This window comes from Capsicum annuum, chromosome 11 (genome assembly GCF_002878395.1).
Source record: "Capsicum annuum cultivar UCD-10X-F1 chromosome 11, UCD10Xv1.1, whole genome shotgun sequence".
In the NCBI taxonomy this organism is placed as follows: Eukaryota; Viridiplantae; Streptophyta; class Magnoliopsida; order Solanales; family Solanaceae; genus Capsicum; species Capsicum annuum.
Window position 1 is genome coordinate 196,622,772 of NC_061121.1, and position 23,886 is coordinate 196,646,657.

The window sequence follows — 23,886 nt, forward strand, 5'->3', positions numbered from 1 at the left end:
ATCCGAATCCTACAAGAAAAAAAACAAATCAAATCCAAGTAAAGGAACAAGTGAAGCATCTAGGCTACATCCACCACTATATGCGAGCTTGCTTTACAAGCGTTATCTCAATCAGGAGCAGAAGGATGATGAACATGGGGAGGAGGAATGTTTCAAAAGAGATAATCCAAATGCTAATATCCCTTCCACCGAAGATTTGGTTAAAACCTTCAGCATTGATAGTTACCATGTGAGAATGCAGTGCGATGGTACCATAAATTTAACAGGTGATTTCATGGTTAAATTAGCCATGGAAAAATCTTTCAACGCCTTCAAAAAAATACTTCGTGAATAAAATTTGGATGCTTATTTCAGGGACAGCTGCTTTGGGCAATATCTTGATTTGCCGAAGGACAATAAAACTCATTTTCAAATGAAAATGACATATGATCTTCTCAAGTGTAGGTTTATGTATGAAAACAAAGATAAGATGGATGAGGTGTGGATAAATTACTATGGCATGTCTGTTTGTTTTGGTTGGAAGGAGTTTTCCATAGCTACTGGACTAAAATGTTATTCTCCCCTACTTCTCAAGTTATATCTATTCTAACCCAAAAAAGCACCCCACACACCCCAAAAAGGCAAAGGCAAGTCGAGTGATTGTGATGAACTGGTGTCCTTTGTTGGTCCAAGCTTCAAAAATAAAAATTTAATAGAAGCGTTGAAAGGTAAAAAACTTTCAAAGAAGCACAAGTAATCATTGTGCTTGGTTTGGTTTGTACATAATATTCTTTGGGCGAGATATGTTAACAACAACATACCACTTGGTTTAGTAAAGCTCTTCGAGGATTTGGAGTCATTTAATAGCTATCCTTGGGGTTATGAAAGCTTTAAAATAACTGTCAAATGTTTGTTGACTCCGTTAACGCCAAAGACAGTCAACTTATATGGCTTTCCATGGGCTTTCATGGTAAATATTTTTTATTAGGATATTATTCATTTTTTTATTCAATAATGATTTGATTTATTAACGTTATTTTATAGACTTGGACATTTGAAGCCATTCTTTATTTGAGACAACAAGTGAACTACTAGGAAGAAGTTTCCTGTCCAAGAATCCTGAGATGATTGTCGGTCAAAACTGATAAAAATGCAAACTTTCTTGAATCTTTAACCCCCAAAGGATGCAGTAAGTCTAATTTTGATTAAGCTTTTATTTTAATTAATGATATTTTTGAATGACCGAATCATCATTCTAATATATGTACTGCTTTATGTTAGATTGTGCATTCGTCGCTTGTTCCGACCAATCGAGAATTGAAGATGCTATTTTTTCTTACTTTACGGTCTGTGCAAACTTTTTTGGACCCTAAGGTCATTGACAAAATAAAAAAGAAATTGTTTGGAGCAACAACTATTATAAGAAAAATAATTTTGGAGGGTGGGCTTATTGTTGTTTATGGTGGTAGTGGTAGTGGTGCTGCAGTCGGGGCTAATGATACTCATCTTATAATTTTTGAAACAACAAACCATTATGATTATGATCATATGGGTTATACAAATTTTGCTCCTTCTAGCAAATGTTCTGCATGCAAATGTCAAGATTGCAAGGCAAAATATGATGGGGTGATTGATACTATTAATGCATTAACTACTTCTGTAAATGAATTGATATCTAAGAGGGGTACCATTCCATCAAAGAGGATTTCATATCCATACACTCCACTAGAGATTAAGGTGGCTAAGCGGAGAAGGAAAGAAATTTCCAAGGCATCATCAAGCATAAAAAAAAGTAAAATTACAACTTCCCTGTCTTTGTCTTGCACCTTTGATCAATGTACAAAGGCCACAGGAGAGCAGTATGAGCTGATGAAGGTGAATGTATATCATCTGTTTCAACAAATAAGTAGACACATATCTGTTCCAATAGATGATATATCTGTTACAACAGTTATCGAACCTGTTGCATTAGATACGTTATCTGTTGCAACAATTGTCTAACCTGTTACATTAGATGCATTATATTTTATAATAGTTGTCTAACCTGTTGCATCAGATGTGTTATCTATTGCAAAAATAGTCTAACCTATTGCACCAGACGCGTTATCTATTGCAACATATGTCCGCCTGTTTCAACAAATTAAACAGGTCTTCATACTATTTTAGTTTATACCAATAGATGAGTCATATGTTGCAACAGATGGGTCATCTATTGGAAATTATCGTATAAATCTTTTTTACCTATTCAAATTTGTCCCAACAGATGATCTACCTATTACAACCGATAGATAATATATTGTATATCTGTGATTAGCATTGATAATTTTGGCTTTCTAGATAGATGTCACAGTAGAAGATACTGCGGAACAACATAATATCATAGTTGATAATCCATCAATTTCTTTCAAAAAAGAAGAAAAAGTGGATCCTGTCAATTTGAAAGAACGAATGAATTACCCGTTTGAAGGGTTCAACATCTCGGACGAGGCTCCAAAAACCTAACAAAGTTGATCAACGACTATTCAGAATGGATTGTTGATGGGCTGTTAAAGCATCATGCCGGCAGGTACATAAATCATTTATAAAGACATTAATTTATACAATTTTGGTTGAAAAAACATGACATTAACACATATAAATCATGTAGAAAATAAAATGACGAACACTATAAAGTGAACGAATTAGGTCTTGATTTTGATATGTTCAACTTTGTTGTTGCACATTCTGAAATGGAGAATTGATTCTATTTGACGTCACAGCCCCAAACTTGCTGGAATGGTGAGGTTTAAATGTCATACATATAACTATTAATTAATACTTTATTTAATTGTATCTGTGTATTAATTTTATCATCACGTAATCTGTAATGTTTGATAATATATGCAACACATCGATATCATTTTTTACTACCTCTGAAAGAAGGCCAAGTTGCAAATACAAGAACAATACAGATACACGACAGGAAATTATTTTTACAAAGTTTACATCAATAATGCATACGATAGATATTTTCAACAACAACCGGAAGTTTTCCAAATTAAGGAATGCTTGATCAACATCATCAAAGGTTTTAGCATTTCAACTGGCTTACCTTGGCATTTGGTTGATGAAGTGTACATCCCAATCAATTATGGTGATGAATTTCATTGAGTGTTAGTTGTCGTCGTTCTAAAAGGGAGGCACATCTAAGTTTATGACTCAATCTCGAGGAGGAGACGTTCCGTTCTGTCGTATGAGATACAAAAGATGACCAAAATATTGCCTACTTACCTTTAATAAGTGGCTTTTTGGACCAAAAGGTTCGTACTGATTGGTCGATGATTGAAGCATACTGGGATAAAATGGGTAATCCATTTGATGCAGAATATGCTAAAGGAATTGCTCAACAACCTATTGGTATCCTGTAAGTATCACGATTTAGTTTCATTTCATAAATTTTACAATGCTTACATGAATTGCAAGATATAGATTATCTAATTTTTAAAAATCTGGGATTTGCAGTCTTTTTGTTGCCGCTTACGTCGAGTATTTGAGTGATGGATTACTAGTACCAAATGATGGACTTGATGCCGGATTTCTCCGTAAAAGATATGTTACTCTTTTATGAAAATACGGAGAAACAAAAGCTCAGAAATCGTACAAAAGCGACATTAAAGATCCACGACGATCAAAGTCAAATTTCATAGCATCGGATGAAGAACAACTTGTCCATATTGAGTAGATATTTATAGCTTGAGTCTGTCAAAGTAATAACCTGGCCCCTCCTTAGGAATTGTTGGCACCAGAGCTTAAATTGTTGATTTATTTGTTAAGTAGATTATCTGTACCCATAATAATTTTTTTACATTTCATTTATTTGTTGAGTTATTTCATGTAATTTATGAAGGCTTCAATTTATTTTATGTTGTCTATGAATTTAATTTAATCCTTAGATTTGAACTTATTAATTGAAATGGAAAACTAGATTCAAATATCACAACAGATAATACATTTATTGCAACAATTAATTCATCTGTTGCAACAGAGAAAATATTTGTTGGAAATTATCAAACAGGTCTTCCTACTATTTTGATTTGTTCTAATAGATTACCTATCAGTTGCAACATGTAGACTATATATTGTAACAGATTGTATATCTATTATGGCAGATAGACTTAGAAACATCTGCATAATGCAACAAATGACTGACCTAACAGATAATTAATCTGTCAGAACAGGTAGACTATCTGTTGCAATAGATAGACAATCTATTGCATTATAAAAAATTCAACTTTCATCAAACATAAAAAATTGCTACTACATGTAAAGTGAAGTGGCTTGAAATAAAAAATTGTTAGGGTTTTTGTATTTCTGCATCTTCTTCTTTATACGCAGGCTCTAACCATTCAGTTAGTACCCCATAAGCCCAGACCTCTTGCATGCCTGCCAAAACCTCGTCGCACAGAGCAGTCGTTGGCTTGGCCATTTTTGTACCGATCAGCAAACATTCGATGTGTGCAAGTACGTACGACCCGTACACGCCACCGGTTTTATTTTTTAGAAGGTCCATGTCCTTGTTTTAACCTTCAAAACCTCATGCTTTCTGCATCAACGCTTCCACTGACAAATGATCCATCAGTTCACTCTGCCTCAACAAGTTGGGGAACAACTCCAACAGTGGTTGCATGTGGATAAAAAAACATCATTGTCGAAGACAGGTAAGTTGCAGTCGTAAACCTTAATCTTTTCCTCCTAGAGTAGTATCTCAACAACCAGAAAATATTTGATGGCCACTATTGTCACCCAATTTTGGCTCGCCCTTTTTCCTTTATTTACTTTTCCAATGTTTCTTGGACCTAAATAATTTTTAAAAATTAAATAAAAAATAAGATTCATATTCTTATCTCTATTTCTATAAAATTTTAATAATAAAAGGGAATCTATTTTTCTATCATATTATAAAATATTTTAATTAAACATAGTTAAATATTTTAACATCAAAATCACAAAACATCTTTTGATATTCGCATTCGCATTTTTATAATTTTATTTTTAGGCGATATTTTGACCATATATATTTTGTTATATAAAACAAATATTTTATTCTTATTTTTACATATATTTTATTATATTCTTATTTTTTTACACACTTATGTATATATTGTTAATATTAAATCACAAAAAAGTTTCAAAGTGGACGCATATACAAATTATGTCTGTAATTTATATACTTTAAACTTAAAAATAATTTTTAGGATATCAGGAAGCATCGGTAAAATTAATTTCAGTAGAAAAGAGCATTTGGGCCAATAATAATCCAATCTCAGTTTCCTAAACCAACTCTTATTTTATAAATTTCAAACAAGAGCCCAAAAATTAGCTCGAAATTCAGTATAATTTCCCTATTTGCTCCGTCTTTTTTCATTCAACTGACACCCATCAATCTAGTCGGTCAATTTATTTTTAACCCAAAATTTGAAGTTTTCAACCCGATTATTTATATGTATATATCTGCTCTATATATTTAATTATTTTTATTTATTTATTCATCTATTTATTTTTTATTATTATTAAGTTTAATTCACCAATTAATGATCAGACGGATAAAAAATAATCAATTTTAATCCATTTTATATTTGTCTCTCTTTATATATAAAAATTAATTTTTTTACCATTATTATTATTATTTATTTTTATCCATCTGATCAAGTGATCGGACGGACCGAAAGTGATCGGACGGACCGAAATTGCTCAAATTTTCAAAGTTGATGCATTAAATGCTCTTTTTCACTTGTCTCTATCCTTCTGAAAAGAAGCAGACTCACTCGTATTTCATATCCCAAAAAATCAGCGTGCAGTCTCAATTCCATCTTTCTCTAAACAGCAACCTAAACCACCCCTTCCTTTTTTCCTTCTCCTCTCCACCTATGTCCTTCACCCCTCAAACCGAAAAACCCCAAATCACCGTAGCCTGTGGCCATGGCAGATACGGCTGCCACACCTGCCGAGAATCCCCCTAAAATCAGCCCCTCCAGCCCGCGAATTCGAATAGGAATGAAAAAACAGGCTCAAATTGGTGGCTCAAATTGGTGTTATAATAATTTTCAGTTTCAAGTCCGCCATTAATGGCTTGGAAAGAGCTGAGATTTGGAGATCTTTTTGTTGAATTTAAATTTTTCGTCCTTCCTCCTTCCCCTTTTTTTATTTCAAGGTTTCAAATTCGGACTTTGAAGTCTGGATTTGGCACCTATAAATATGGGTATTCTTCACCTATTGAAGGATAGATTTTGAAAACAAAAAAATGGGTTCAAGATTGAGAAGAAAAAAAAGTGTTAAAAAAATCTTGAGAAGTTTTAGATTGGGGAAAAATAAGAAAAATCAGTAAAAGAAGTTTAAAAAAAAATCAAAGAAGAAGAGGCAAGAGATTCGTGAGGAAATTCGGGAAAAGGTTTAATTGGGAGGAGCAAAATCTGTGAAGAAGTAAAGTAAAAAAAAATGAGCAAAAGGAATTTGTGAGAAAATCCAAGTTCCTAAGTTTTGAATCGGGGTTGAGTTCGCTCATCAGAACATTCGATGAAAAGCTTGGTTTGCTGCGCCAACAAAGGATAGAAATGCAAGGTATATATATTCATCCGCTACCGCATACAAGGTATATTGTTTTATACTATAATAATTATTTTGTTACTATTATTGTTCATTATTATTACCAATATTATTATTATTGTCATTATTGTTTATACTGAAATTATCGTCATTATTTTAATTTATTATTATTATTATTATTATCATAATTATTATTATTATTATTTACATAGTTTTGACACATCCATAATTCAGCATCTATTTCTCACACTCTTGAAAGTATGTTTCACAAATAAACTCTCACGCCATAAGATATTTATTTACTTCACAAACAATTATAGTTAACTATTTAAATCCACATATCTCTTCAATTTCTCTTATAGAATTATGCCTTAAGTTGTGTATGTAAGATGTTTGATAAAATGCCTAAAGGGATAGAAATTATGCACTATAGCTAAATTGTGAACCAAATGAGAATATATGCTTTAATCTTATGTTTAAAATGACTTCCATGTTATTCTTATGTATTGAAATTGCTTGTGGGATTGCTCATGAGTTAGCCTTATGAAATTATGCTATGTATACATGCTATCTTATTCACGTATCAAGCTATGATAGTCAAATGCCCATGAAATATCTCCAACTATTGTATTATGGATTGTTGATGTTGGTCATGTATTCAATAATGTCATGCCTTGTTAGTTTCCTTCCATCGAGTCCGGGGGGTACTTGTACCCAAATAATATAGTTGTGTGCCTAGATTTAGTGTCACGTTTTCATGATATCCTCAGTCAAGCCATGGTCCATAGAACCCAGTCAGTCATGTGACTCAGGAAAGCTCAGTAACTCAGTAATCTTAATAGTATTCCATCAGCTAACGAAACTCCATAAATTCAGTATAGTCTAGTTTAGTTAATCATGTTCAATGTCTATTCAGATGGGAGTAGGAATTAGCACCGAGTGAACCCAAGGATGGGAACTCACCTGTTATATGAGGGTGTGATTCTTAGAAGCAATCCTTGCGTTCCAGAACTACGTAGCCAACGTAGGTTGAGACATCATAGAATGTTATATGTGGGTAGATGGGGTGGCTTAACCTGTTATATGAGGGTTTCCACCGTTCTCACTAGAGTTACCTATTATATGAGGGTTACTCACAGATTGTCCTTACCAGTGGTGCAGTATTGACAACTTTCCAATTAGGGTTATAGATTAGACCCCAACTCAGTCATAATGGTGTATTAGGGACATTCGGTTAGTTGACTACTTTCCAAAGTTTCATTTACAGAAATAGGACTATCAGATACAGTCATTTAGTCTCAGTAATAGAACTCAGATAGATCTATAGAATTTATGGCTTTCAGCTATAGTCAACTCAGAATAGTATGAAACTCAGCTAGTTCTATCAGAAACTAGACTGTCAGATACAGTCGTTCAGTATCAGTTATTTCAGTTATACAATTATCAGTATCTCATGTTATCAGTACTCAGACTCAGTAATTATGTTATCACGACTCTAGTTACAGTTAGTATGTATTCATGCATGTATTCTCACGTTCATATTATTTAGTCAGTTAGTATAGATCATGCATATAAACCCTTTGCATTCAGCCTACCTCATATGGATACTAGTATATTCAAAGTACTGATGCATTTCCACTATGGTGTCTTATACCATAGGTTCAGAAGCACAAGCTCCAGAGCATCAGTAGCATTCCAATTTCCGCAGTCAGAGTTAGCAGTGAGTCCTCATCTTTCGAGGACATGATCATTTCTTTATTATATCATTAATTATTTTATTAGTTGGAGTTAGTTGGGGATATGTCACATCGTCTCCTTGTTCAGACAGTTATGTTTTAGAGGCTTTTCAGACTACAGTATGTTTAGATAGTTTTATTTTGGGCATTTATACCCCATCCTAGATGTTATATTTTATCGAATATTATGTTACAGTTTGAACCTTATGGACTTTCAGTTTATGTTTCTGTATTATATAGTATATCATGCAGTATACAGGCGGAGATATCAGTCATGGGTTAGCTTGTGGTCCTTCGGGGTCATGAGCACCGTGTAGCATTTCGGGTACCATATTTGGGGCATTACAAACTTGGTATCAGATCCTAAGGTTCAATAGTGTCCTAGGAAGTCTGAAAGCCATATTTAGTAGAGTCTTGTGCATGGGTGTGTTGCGTGCCACATTTATGTACAGAAGGTTATGAGATATTTTAGGAACAGTTTCCCTTCTTTTAGTATTCATGTCGTGCCAGTGAACATAATCTCAAGTCAATCTTTCAGTCTAATCCATTTCTCCCTTTCTTCTACAGGACATGCCTCCTAAAAAAAGAAATGGGAATCAGTTAGCCCCTTAACCCGAAGAACCTTTGGGAAAACATGTTTCTTATACAGAGTTTAGAGCTGCATTCACTACTCTTGCTCAGTTAGTTATCGCTCTGAATGAATGACCAACTTTCATTCCTGCCAACACAGTGGCCAATTTAGCTGCAGCCAGAATTTGGAACTTTACCCAAGTGAATCCTTCATCCTTTCTCGGGTCTAAGTCAGATAAAGACACTCAGGAATTCATCGATCAGGGTCAAAAAGTTACTGACGTTATGGGGGTGTCAACTATTGAGAGTACGGATCTAGCTGCATATCAGTTGCAGGATATTGCTCACACTTGGTACAAGAAGTAGAAGTCAGAGAGGTCGGTTGATACAGCACCTATAGAGTAGGAGGAGTTTGTCACCGCATTTTTAGAGAGGATCTTTCCCCTAGAGCTGAGAGAGGCTAAGGTGTTAGAATTCATTAACCTCAAGCAGGGCAACATGATGGTGAAAGAGTATTCTCTTAAGTTTACTCAATTAGCCAGATATGCCCGTTATGTGGTTGCAGACAGTAGGGCCAAGATGAGTAAGTTTGTTTCTGGGATAAATGATAATATAGCCAGCGAGTGTAGGTCTGCGATGTTCAATAGTGATATAACTTTAGCCAGGCTTATGACTCATGCTTAGCAGATAGAGGAGAAAAAAATTAAGATGAGGGGGAAGTAAAATAAGAGAGCAAGGACAGGTAGTTTCAACTTTGCTCAACCTAAATCAGAAGGAGGAAACCATTCTCAGTTTCATCCTAAGTCATCAATTCCAGCTCCTTCTTAAGCTAGTACTCCAGCTCTTAAGTTCAGGAATGGTAATAAAGATAGAGCGCCAGGCTCTAAGTATTAAGGCAGTATTAGCAGTGCCCACACCTATCCTCTTTGCCAGACTTGTGGCAAGCACCATCAGGGTATTTTCAGAGCTGGCAGTGGTATTTGTTTCGGATGTGGCAAGCCAGGCCACAGAGTCATAGACTGTCCTCAGCCAGGTCCTCAGGGTCAGCAGAACCGTTCCTCAGCTAAGTCCGGTCACCCAAATCAGTAGGGTGCCACTTCCAGTGCTACTAGTGGGCAATACCCAAACAGACTCTATGCTTTCCAGTCCAGACAATATCAGGAAAACTATCCTAATGTGGTTACTAGTACATTACAAATCTTTTATGTGCATGTTTATGCTTTGCTAGATCCAGGTGCTTCGCTGTCTTTCATTACTCCCTATATAGCAGTTGATTTTGGAGTCAGTCCCAAAATTCTAGCAGAGCCCTTTTCAGTCTCTACCTAGTGGGTAAAATCATCATAGCTCGATGGGTATACAGGAACTACCCGATTAAGATATTTCAAAAAGTCACCTCAGCATATATAGTCGAATTAGAGATAACGGATTTTGATATCATTCTTGGCATAGATTAGCCTCATTCCTCTATGCCATAGTCGACTACAGACACAGAATAGTCCAGTTTCAGTTTCTAAATAAACCCATCCTAGAGTGGAAGGGTAATGTATCCGCTTTTAGAGGTTAGCTTATTTCCTACCTTCGGGCATGGAAAATAATATCTAAGGATGTGTCTATCATCTTGTTCGAGTTAAGGACACTAGTTCTGAAACTCCCATCCTTGATTCAGTCCCAGTCATGAATGAAAATTCAGATATCTTTCCCGAAGATCTTCCAGGAATTTCTCCCAAAAGGGAAATAGACTTCGACATTGATCTTCTTCCAGATACTCAGCCTATATCAGTTCTGCCATACAAAATAGCACCAGTGAAACTTAGAGAATTGAAAGAGCAGTTCAGGACTGTTGTTGCTTTTTGAAAATTATTTTGGTTGCATGATCAATTGAGGCTTGAATCATGCTAAAGCTCTTTTTGCTACTTGACTCTTGCCAAAGCCCAGTGCTTTTATCAATAAAATTCCTTATTTTCAAAAAATTATTTTTCTATTTCCAATATTTATTTACTTTACTCGCTTTTTATACTTTTCAGCACAAATATTAGTAAAATCCTTGTTCCATGATTATGACATGTAACAAATCCATTCAGTAAAGTATGAGCGATGAGCAAGATTACAAGAAGTACGATGAAAGCATGATGCCTGAAAACCTACCGCAGGAGATCAAGCAACTTGAGGGTCAGAAAAAGCCTAATATGGATGAAACTGAAGTCGTCAATTTGGGCAATAAAGAAACGACAAAGGAAACACGAGTCATCATACACTTGGAGGATAAAAAGAAGCAGGGATTGATAAGACTACTTAAGCAATACATGGATGTATTTGCTTAGTCTTACGATGACATGCCTAGTTTGAGCACTGATATCATCTCGCAATGACTATCGACTAACCCCGCATGTCCGTCTGTGAAGTAGAAGACGAGAAAATTCAAACCTAACTTGAGTTTGAGAATTAAGAAGGAAGAGACCAAACAAATGAAGCCAATGTCGTGAGGGTCACAACTTATCCCACCTGGTTGGCCAATATCGTGCCAGTACCAAAGAAGGATGGAAAGATAAGAATATGTGTAGATTATCGGGATCTCAACAAGGGTAGTCTAAAAGATGATTTTTCTCTCCCAAGTATTCACATTCTCATCGATAACTGCGGAAAACATAAGTTGCAGTCGTTTGTTGATTGTTTTGTGAGATATCATCAAATCTTAATGGACGAGAATGATGCAAAAAAATAGCCTTCATCACTCCGTGGGGAGTGTACTACTACAGGTAATGCCATTTGGACTCAAGAATGCCAGTACAACATATATGAGGGCTATGACCACCCTTTTCCATGATATGATTCACAAAGAGATCGAGGTGTATGTGGATGATTTCGTCATCAAATCTAAGAGGAGTTTGGACCATTTGGATGATTTAAGAAAGTTCTTTGAAAGGCTACGAAGGTACGACTTAAAGTTGAATCCGTCCAAGTGCACCTTTGGAGTTCCGCAGAAAAGTTATTAGGATTCATTATTAGTAGGAGAGGTATAGAACTGGATCTATCCAAGATAGGCAATCCAAGACTTACCACCTCCTAAGACCAAAAGAAAGTAATGATTTTCTTGGGAAGACTCAATTACATCAGTCGGTTCATAGCCCAGTCCACAATAATTTGTGAACCAATATTCAAGTTATTGAAGAAGGATGCCTCTACCTAATGGACTGAAGAATGTCAGAAGGCTTTTGACAAAATCAAAGAGTATTTGTCTAACCCACCCATATTAGTTCCCCCAGAATCGGGAAAGCCATTGTTGTTATATCTATCCGTTATGGATAATGCATTTGGATATGTGTTAGGGCAACATGATGATACAGGGAGGAAAGAGCAAGCCATTTACTACCTGAATAAGAAGTCCACACCATATGATGCAAGGTATACATTGTTGGAATGGACCTATTGTGCATTAACTTAGGTTGCTCAAAAGTTAAGGCACTACCTGTCCGCGTATACCACAACTTGATTTCAAGAATGGATCCGCTCAAGTGTATTTTTTAGAAGCCAATACTTACTGGAAAATTGGTGAAGTGCCAGATTTTGTTAAGCGAGTTTGATATTGTATACGTGATGCAAAAAGCTGTCAAAGGGCAAGCTTTAGCTGATCACCTCGCAAAAACCCAGTGGATTAGGATTACACACCGCTCAATACCTAATTTCCAGATGAAGAGGTGATGTTTTCAGGGGAAAACATCTCAGAGTCGTATGATGGATGGAGAATGTTCTTTGATGAAGCAACGAAATTTAAAAGAGTCGAAATTAGAGTAGTTCTAGTTTCAAAAATAGGTCAACATTACTCAATCTCGGCGAATATTAGGTTTCCCTGCACTAATAACATAGCAGCATATTAGTCTTGTATTCTCGGGCTTAGGATGGCAGTAGACATGGACATCAAAGAGCTATTAGTGAGAGGAGATTTAGATTTGTTGATCCATCGGGTGCAAAGAGAATGGACCACTAAGAATATCAAAATCCTTTCTTATGTACAATGTGTTAAGGAGTTGAGTAAAAGGTTTACGAAGATCGAATTCAAGCATGTCCCTCGAATTCAAAAGGAGTTTGCCGATGGCTTGGAGATACTATCTTTAATAATTCAACATCCAGATAAGAATTACATCAATCCTATTAAGGTAGAGATATACGACCAATAAACGTACTATTTCCAGGTATATGAAGAACCAGATGGAAAGCCATGGTACTACGACATCAAGAGGCTACTCGACGTAGGAGAATATCCAGAAGGCGTTTCTGGCAAGCAGAAGAGGACTTTAAGAAAGACGGCCAATCATTTTTTTCTCATTGGGGAAATCCTATATAGGAGGAATCCAGACCTAGGATTGCTATGATCCATCGATTCCAAGGAGGCCACAAGATTGTTAGAGGAGATACATGCAGGAACATGTGGACCTTACATGAATAGTTTCATGCTTGCAAAGAACATCTTAAGAGCTGGATACTTTTGGATGACCATGGAGAGTGATAGCATCCGATATGTGCAAAAATGTTACTAATATTAAGTCCATGGAAACCTTATATGAGTTCCGCCAAACAAAATCAATCTGATAGGTTCTCCTTGGCCGTTTGTTGCTTGGGGCATGGATGTCATAAGGCCCATAGAGCCTCCTGCGTCTAATGGATACCATTTTATCTTGGTCGCTATTAACTACTTCATAAAGTGTGTTGAGGCCTCAACGCATAACGCCGTAACCAAGTAGGTAGTAGCAGACTTCGTTCGCAATAACTTAGTCTGTTGGTTTGGAATTCCAGAGTCAATTATAATAAATAACAGGGCCAATCTTAATAGCGACCTGATAAGAGAGATTTATGAAAGGTTTTAGATCTCTCATCAAAATTCCACGGCATATAGACCGCAAATGAATGGAGCGATTGAAGCTGTAAATAAGAATATCAAAAAGATTTTGAGGAAGATAGTGGATGGTAATAGAGAATGGCATGAGAAGCTGCCATATGCTTTGCTCGAATATCGCACCACAATCAGAACTTCTACTGGGGAAACTCCCTACATGTTGGTTTATGGGTTGGAAGCAGTAATACATGCAGAAGTGGAGATACCTTCATTCAGAATCATCCACGAGGTTGGGCTATACGAAGTTGAAATGGATTCATAGAAGGATTAAGCAGTTGATGCTCATTGATGAGAAGAGATTGGATTCAGTATATCATGGTCAACTCTATCAAAATAGAATGATCAAGGCGTTCAACAAGAAAGTCAAGCCTCATCGATTCATACCGGGACAATTAGTATTGAAGAAGATATTCCCTCACCAAGCTGAAGCCAAAGGGAAGTTTGCACCAAATTGGCAAGGTCCCTACATAGTATACCGAGTACTCTCAGGAGGGACAGTGATCCTTGTAGAAATAGATGGCACAGTAAGCATAGAGCCGATCAATTCAGACACCAGCAAGAAGTACTACATTTGAAGACATTAGGACTAGTTGTTTCTTTGTACTTTTTGCATTTTTCTCTACTACAATAGAACTACGTATTAGCCTGACTTCCCACAGCAGGATACGTAGGCAGCCCACATAGGGTTTGGTTTTCCTTAGAAAAACCTAAAAGACCATCTTTTATGTATTCAGAACTATGCTCAACCTGACTTCCCACGAGGGATACCTAGGCAATCCTCATCGGATTTGGTCTCTTTATATTTTTACCTTTTCATTGTGCTGAACTACGGCCTGACCTGATTCCACTTGGATACGTAGGCAGCCTGAGTTAAGCCCGGTCGCTACATTATTATACTTTATTTTTTTATTGAACTACGTTATGACCTGATTCCTATTTTTAGGATACGTAGGTAGCCTGAGTCAGGCTCGGTTGTTGTATTCCATATTCTCATTTTTCCACTGTATTTGAACTACGTCATGACCTGGTTCCACTTGGATATGTAGGCAGTCTGAGTCAGACTCGATCGTTGCATTTCATACTTCATTCTCCACCATCAAACTATGTTATGACCTGATTCCTATTTTTAGGATATGTAGACAACCTGAGTCAGGCTCGGTCGTTGCATTCCGTATTTTCATTTTTTCACTATATTTGAACTACGTCATGACCTGATTCCACTTGGATACATAGGCAGTCTGAGTCAGACTTGATCGTTGCATTTCATACTTCATTCTCCACCTTCAAACTACGTACAAACCTGATTCCTATGTTAAAGATATGTATGCAACCTGAAAGGTTCGGTCTTACCTTTAGGAAAATCCCCTATCGTTCATAGTATAACCTCAGGATATAGGAGATCTTGCCACTAGAATCATTGTAGCATTGACAGTTAAAGAAGTTCCACCCAAAGGAAAAAGGTACATGGCTCACGATCAATAAGTGGAGGCTTAACAGATTTTCGAACGTCTCATAATCTAGAAACGATAAAGGATTACTATATAAACTTAATCTATATACGTAATATATTTTCCAAAACATACATACATATATGTATTTTTCACTATACTTTCCAACTTTCCCACCTACTGAGACTGTAGATTTGGGAGTGATCGAGCAACCGAGGGAGTGTTGGGGAATTCCATAAACAAAGCCAGGATCCCCAAGTTGACACAAATCAACACCCCCTCCTAACTAAGAATTTTTCTTTGATTGCAGGAAATAAGGAATTGGAAGACGACATCAAGTCAAGCTTTGGGATAAGATCAGGGGCATCATGCGACTTACCACAATGACACGAGCCAAATATTCTTCCCTTACTTTATTCTCTTTATATATATTTATGCCAATCCTCACAAACTCTTAGAGTTTTATTCGAATTCTTTCATAGGTACATTTTGAAGACCCGGGTCGGAAACAAAGAAAAAGGATCCTCATAAGAAGATTAGGCAATTTACTTCTCCCAATAAACTCTGCAAATCAGAGCCAAGCACCTGCTTATGCTGAAAAACTTTGCAAATCAGAGAGTGTTGTCTGACTTCAACAAAGTCCAGATTCCACAAGCCAAGGACTGTATATAAGAAAACAAAGTTGAACTTCCACATATGTACATAAGCAAACAAAATTGAGTTCGACATTTTGAAGACTGCACATAAGCAAGCAAAACGATCCTCTGCCATATCGGAGGATATAAATGATCAATATGACTCTCCGCCATATCGGGAGTTATGTACCAGCAAGGAGGACGCCCCTCCACAAATCAAAAAATGTACATAAGCAAAGAAATACTCCGCCATATCGAAGAATCACATTTCAGCAAATAGAGCACAACCTGCCAATTAGAGGCCCACACCATAGCAAACAACATTTCAGCTGACAGAGGCTATTTACATTTCATTGTTGCTCAGCCGACGGAGGCTATTTATATTTCATCCAACGGAGGATTACATTTCATTATTGTTCAGCTGATGGAGGCTTTTACTTTCAAGCAACTACTCAGCCGATGGAGGCAATTTACATTTCAGTTACTGCCCAGCCAGTCGGAAGCCTCTACAAATGGAGACAATACTAGTTTGAATATCTGAACTTTACTTTTTACATTACAATTTCAATTTACAAGTTTTGAACAATAGGTTCTTTTCACCCTTTTACCTGTTTTATAGGAACATACAATACAATGTGGAACTACTCTCTTAGCAGCAAATTGGGGTAAGCTAGCAGAATTTCAAGTATCCTTAGCCACGTCAAGGATTTCGGCAAAGAAACTCAACCCAACTCGACTCAAAGTTTTCATTTTTACAATTTTTAGTGTCACCACCTAGTGCCGTCTTAACCTGACACTGGAAAAGTTTTGAAAATCCACAATCTCCTTTTCGCTCAAGATCCTCAGTAGATATTGCTATCCAATGTCTCTTCATCCCCAGCTATTCCAAATAGCCAATTTCGAGACTTGCACCCGTACCCATTTCATTCGTGCTGAAATTTTATTATCATCCTCGAAGAAACCTAGTGTCACCATAATTCTACACTAGGATAAATTTTGGTGTTTGCCAAAATCTTAGCTACAATTCAAACTATAAATGACCTGATTTCTCGTGATGCCCGAGATATATAGGCAGCTCAAAAATCGGAGCCCGACCATAATCTTGCAAACATTTTATTTTTTTTGAGACAAAATTGGTTACGTCAACGTGAGTGCCCAAGGATTTTCATACAAATCTTCGGTCACTTAGGGGCAGCTGTTGACACCTAATTTTGGCTCACCCTTTTTCCTTTAATTACTTTTTCGATGTTTCATGGCCCTAAATAATTTTTGAAAATTAAATAAAAAATAAGATTCATATTTTTATCTATATTTCTACAAATTTTTCAATAATAAAGGGGAATCTATTTTTCTATCATATTATAAAATATTTTAATTAAATATAATTAAATATTTTAACATCAAAATCACATAATATCTTTTGATACTCGCATTCATATTTTTCTAATTTTATTTTTAGGCAATATTGTGACCATATATATTTTGTTATATAAAACAAATATTTTATTCTTATTTTTTACATATATTTTATTATATTCTTTTTTTTTTACACACACATATATATATTGTTAATATTAAATCACAAAAAAGATATCAAAGTGGACGCGTATACAAATTATGTCTGTAATTTATATACTTTAAACTTAAAAATAATTTTTAGGATATTAGGAAGCATCGGTAAAATTAATTTCAGTAGAAAAGAGAATTTGGGCCAACAATAATCCAATCTCAGTTTTTGAAACCAACTCTTACTTTATAAATTTCAAACAAGAGCCCGAAATTCAGTATAATTTCCCTATCCACTCCGCCTTTTTTCATTCAACTGACATCCATCAATCTAGCCGGTCAATTTATTTTTAACCCAAAATTTGAAGTTTTCAACCCTATAATTTATATGTATATATCTGCTCTATATATTTAATTATTTGTATTTATTTATTCATCTATTTATTTTTTTTATTGTTATGTTTAGTCTGTTCTATTAAATGACCAGACGGATAAAAAATAATCAATTTTAATCCACTTTTATATTTATCTCTCTTTATATATAAATATTTTTTAATGTGAAGATTAAAACATTTAAAATATGTAATGTCTCACTCCACTTGAAAACACTTATAAACATAACTTGTAATTGAATTAACAAGATATTCATGGAGATATTTCAACTTAAACATGAAAACTCATAATTTAAAACCAAAAAGGAATTCTTGGAGTCCATGGGTGAAAGGAACCTATGGATGAACATCACACATACCTTACTAGATAAATTCCTGAAGATTCTTGGGATTTTCTTGAGGTTTGGAGCTTGAATTCCTTAATTGCTTAAGAATGGGTTAGGATTTATTCTTGAGGAAAGGGAGGCTATCAGTTAAAGTTTCAGTCTCAGTAATCAGTAAAGAACTCAGTCAGTTATACAGGACCATGGCTATCAGTTATCGATTACTCAGCCATTAGAATTTAGTACTCAGTCTTAGTATAACCTTAGATACATAATGTATACCTATAGACGCAGTGTTAAATATTTAGTATGTTTAGTAGTTACAGTTTTGCATGTATTCTCATCTAGTTACTTCATAATACTCATTCAGTCAGTTATCATCTCATGCCCATGAGCCCATGCGTATCAGCATAACCTCACCTAGCATACCAGTATATTTAAAGTACTAACTTATACTCTCTCTTTACGCTATAATGTCTTATATCATAGGTTCAAATGCTCGGGTTCCTGACCGTACTTAGCCAGATCAGTCTCAGCTACAGTAGTGAGTCCTCATCCATCGAGGACATGATATTTATTTAGCCATTACATTATTTAAGTTATTTTAGATAGTAGTTGTGAGTTAGCTGTAGGCCTGTCCCCATCAACTCTTTTATTTAAGATGTTTAGAGGCTTTTCAGACATTATCAATTAGCAGTCATTCTACAGATATATTTAGTTTTGATTCAGTATTATGAACCTTATGGCATTATTAGTTTTACTTCATTATATGTTTCATGAATATTATTCAGTGCTCACAGTAGGTACCAGTCATGGGCTAGCTTGTGGTCCTTTATAGCCATAAGCACCATATGACGCCCAAGGTGTAGTCTTGGGGCATTAAAAACTTTGTATCAGAGCCTAAGGTTCTAAACTATCCTAGGAAGTCTGAAATCCACGTCAAGTAGAGTCTTATGCATGGGTGTGTAGCACACCACACTTATGGGCAAGAGGCTATGAGGAATTTTAGGAAAAGTGCCTTTTTTTAAGTATTCATATCGTGAGAGTGATCATGAGCTCAAGTTGAACTCTCTGTCAACTTTCCCTTCCATTTATAGAACATGCATCCCAGAAAGACTAACGAAAGAAGAACTGGGAACCATCCAACACCTCCGCCTGTTCAGGAAAATCCCCTAAATGAGCACGTTTTTCACGTAGAATTTAGAGCTGCATTCACCACCCTAGCCTATTTTATGGTAGCTTAAAATGTTTGACCAACTGCTGTTCAGGCTAACCTAGTAGCCAATACTGCTGCAGCTAGAATTTGGGACTTCACCCGAATGAAGCCTCCTTCATTTTCAGGGTCTAAGTCTAAGGAGAACCTATCAGAATTCCTTGACATAGTGCAAAAGGTAATAGACATTATGGGGGTAACCACTAGTGAGAGTGCGGAGTTAAATGCCTATCAGTTGGATAATGTGGCTCATACATGGTTTAAGTAGTGGAAGGTAGAGAAAGGCACAGATACAGGACCTATAGAGTGGTAAGAGTTTGCTACTACTTTCTTAGATAGGTTCTATCTGTTAGAGTTGAGAGAGGCTAAACTATTAGAGTTTATCAACCTAAAGTAGGGCAACATGAGTGTGAAAAAATATTTCCTTAAGTTTTCTCAGGTTTCTAGGTAAGCTCCTCATATGGTAACTGACAGCAGGTCTAAGATAAGTAAGTTCGTGTTGGGCGTATCTGATAGTGTGGTCAAGGAGTGTAGGACCACAATGCTGATTAAGGAGATGGACTTGTCTAGGTTTATGGTCTATGCTTAATAGATTAAGGAACAGAAGACTAAGGAAAAAGAGAGGGAGAGCAAGAGAGCTAGAACAGGTAGTTTTAGTTTCCCTCAGCCGAAGTCAGAAGGAGGTAACCTTTCTCAGTTTTGCCTATAATCTTTAGTCCCAGCTCCTTCTTCATCTAGTGTGCTGATGCCCAAGTTCAGGAATAATAATAAGGATAGGGAGCCAGGCTCTAAAACTCAAGGTAGTGTAAACAGTACCCGAAGAAATCCTCTTTGTCAGAAATATGGTAAAACTATCAGGGTGTTTGCAGAGCCGATAGTAATATACATTTTAGGTGCGGTAAGTCAGGCCATAGAATTAGGGAGTGTCCTCAGGTGGGTTCAAAGAGTTAGTATAATCGTCCCCTAGTTCAGTTAGGTCGTTCGTCTCAGTAAGGTGCCACTTCCAGTGCCACCAGTGGGCAGTGCCCAAATAGGCTCTATGCACTTTAGTCCCGGCAAGATCAGGAGAGTTTTCCTGATGTGGTTACTGGTATATTACAAATCTATCATTTACATATTTATACTATGTTAGATCCTGGAGCTTCTCTGTCTTTCGTAACTCCTTATATAGCTGTCAACTTTGGAGTAAGTCCCAAAATCTTAGTAGAGCCTTTCTCAGTCTCTACCCCAGTGGGTAAGTCTATCATAGCCCAACGAGTCTATAGGAACTGTCCGATTATGGTGTCTCAAAAAGTTACTTTAGTAGATCTTGTAGAGCTTGAGATGATAGATTTTGACATCATTCTCGACATGGATTGGCTCCATTCATTCTATGCTTCAGTTGATTGTAGAAATAGAGTAGTTCATTTTTAGTTTCCAAATAAACGAGTCCTTGAATGGAGGGGTAGTACCACAACACTTAAGGTTCAACTTATTTCATATCTTAGAGCGAGAAGAATGATATTCTAGGGGTGTATTTACCATCTTTTCTGAGTCAAAAACTCAAATTTTGAGACTCCTAATCTTGGGTTAGTTTCAGTAGTGAGGGAGTTTCCAGATGTGTTCCTTAAATATCTTCTCAGAGTTCCTCCCAAAAGGAAAATTGACTTTGGAATAGACCTTCTTCTAGATACTCAGCCTATCTCTATTCTCCTTTATAGAATGGCCCTAGTTGAACTCAAAGAATTAAAGGAATAATTGAAAGATTTCCTAGATAACGGATTTATCAAGCCCACTGTTTCCCCGTGGGCGCACCAGTTCTATTCATGTGAAAGAAAAATGATTCTTTTAGGATGTGTATCGACTACTGTCAGTTGAACAAAGTCAATCAAAAACAAATATCCACTTCCCAGAATTGATGACTTGTTCGACCAACTTCAGGGTGCCAATTATTTCTCTAAGATAGAGCTCAGATGCGTCTATCATCAGCTCAGAGTCAGAGAATGTGACATTCTAAAAATAACTTTTAGAACTCGGCATGGTCACTTTGAGTTTCTAGTCATGTCCTTCGGCTTCACTAATGCTCCAGTAGTCTTCATGGACTTGATGAACCGAGTGTTCAAGCAGTACTTGGACATGTTTGTCATAGTCTACATTGATGACATTCTTGTCTACTCCCGTAACAAAAATGATCATGTGAACCGCCTCAAAATAGTATTGTAGACTCTTAGAGCCCATCAGTTGTTCGCTAAATTTAGCAAGTGCAAATTTTGGCTAAGATCAGTAGCTTTTCTTGGCCATATTATTTCTGGTGATGACATTAGAGTGGATCTTCAAAAGATCAAGGTGGTAAAAAACTAGCCCAAACCTATCTCTCCATTAGATATCAAGGGTTTCTTGGGTTTGTCTGGCTATTACCAGTGGTTTATTAAAGGATTTTCATCTATTGCATCCCCTATGTACAGATTGACTTAGAAGAAAGTTAAGTTTCAGTGGTTAGATTCTTGTGAGAAGAGTTTTCAGGAGTTGAAGACTCGACTCACCATAGCTCTAGTTTTGACATTGCTAGATGATTCAGATGGATTTGTTGATTACTGTGATGCTTCCAGAGTTGGTTTGGGGGTGTGTTTTGATGCAGAAGGGTAAGGTTGTGGCGTATGCCTCTAGACAACTTAAGCCCCATGAGAAAAGTTACCCAACTCACGATCTTGAGTTAGCAGATGTTGTGTTTGCCTTAAAGATTTGGAGGCATTATTTGTATAGGGTGACTGACCCTTCCTCTTATTTTTTCCCCCAAATTGACCCTTCTTTCATTTTTCCCCCAAATGAGGCATCTTGGAAGAACTTACTGACAATTTTTCCCTTCTTTCTTTGGAAATTTTTTTGATCCTTATTTGCGGTCACTGGTGTTGCAGTCATTATTTGTTGGAATTGGAAAGTTTGTTTCCCTTCGAATAACCTACTGCGGTCACTGGTATTGCAAAATTTTTTGGCTTGGTTTCTAGGTTTACTATGTTAATTTTGTTATTATAGCTTTGTCTACCAAGAAATTGATTATTTAATCTTAGATTTTTATTACTACCTATTGTTTCGTTAGCTTCGATTGCTGTTTTGTCATGTTATTGTTCCTATTTTTTGCTAATAACTTCTTTTACAATGTTTTTTTTGAGCCAAGAGTCAAGGGTAGGCTAAGATTTGTGTACACACTACCCTTCCCGATCACGTTTGTAGATTACACTTTGTTGTTAGTTATGGCAACTAAGAGCTAGGCTATATTGGGGTTTTAATCTATACAACGGTTAAACTTATTAGGATAAGTATGTTCTGTCAGTGGATTACACGATGGCTTATCTTTTGGAAGGAGATTTACATGTTGTATGTTTTGGTGTTTGTTTACCAATCTGTCAGTGTTTTTGATTGGATGCATATTTTAGATAGTTGTGAACTGGTAGAGACTTGCTAATTGGGCCTTGTATGTTTTGTGCCTTGATTTTTTATTTCAGTCTTGTTGTGTTACAATTGTTTGCGCTTTGTGAAACTGTTTAGAAACTAGGCAATTAGGTCAAGTCTTGTTTTTTTATAGAATAATTTATACTAAGGGAACTTGCTGTAGGAGCTAATCCTAGTATTTTTCTTATTTGAGTTGGAAAATTGGTAAAAGGGTAATCTTCTATTGTTTCTGATGTTGGAGCATGATGGAATACGAGTTGTAGTTTGAGTCACTACCGGCTCAATAATTTAGAATAATTGTCTTAGTGTATGTTTTTCTTGAGATGAGGGTCTATCAGAAGTAGCCTCTACTTTCCAAGGTAGGGGTAAGGTCTGCGTACACACTGTCCTTCCCAAACCCCAATTATGAATTACACTAGATATGTTATTGTTGTCTTGGTGTATGTAGTATGTGTATAGTTCAAACGTGGAAAGATTATGGTGTTTTGGTGCATACTAACTGATGTTAATGTATTTGTGATCTTTACTTAGCTGAGCAATTACTCGTCAATAGAAGGTGTTCTGTGTTGCAAGCCTCTTTTTTAGCAGCTCTACAAGGAGTCTGGCAACTTCAACAAGAACTTTCAATCCGATAAGTGTTTATTTCTTGTTCAATTCTTTATTCAACATTCAAGTCCATTTAATTTATCTAATATGAAAATGCATTTTACTCATGAAGCTATGAAGTTAGCTGAGTAGTGAACTCTGAAGCTGGTAACATTCTTTGCAACTTTTTCTATATATCATTAGCTGGCCTTTTATATATCTCAAGTGCCATTTTGTTTCTTTGGCTGTTATAGCCTGTTACTTCTTTTAGCTTTCTTTTTTCTCGATTAAAAATGGTGAACCTCTAGTTTTTGTTTTAGTTCTGGCTATTAAAATTAAGTTTCTGTCAGCTTTTAGTGTTCCTTGATATTCTTTTGATTAGTTCGTTAATTGTGTGTTGGAAGGAATAACTTGATTTTATTGGAAACCAATTCCAGATGGCGGGTGCAAATCTAAAATAATTCTTTTCAGAGTTTATTCAAGAAATACTCCCTGCATCTTTGTCAGATGCCGAGGAGGAGACCAATAATTTATTTTCAAAACAAAATACAGAAGAATAGCACCCAACTTTTGAGTTGTCAAATATCAGCATGAAAG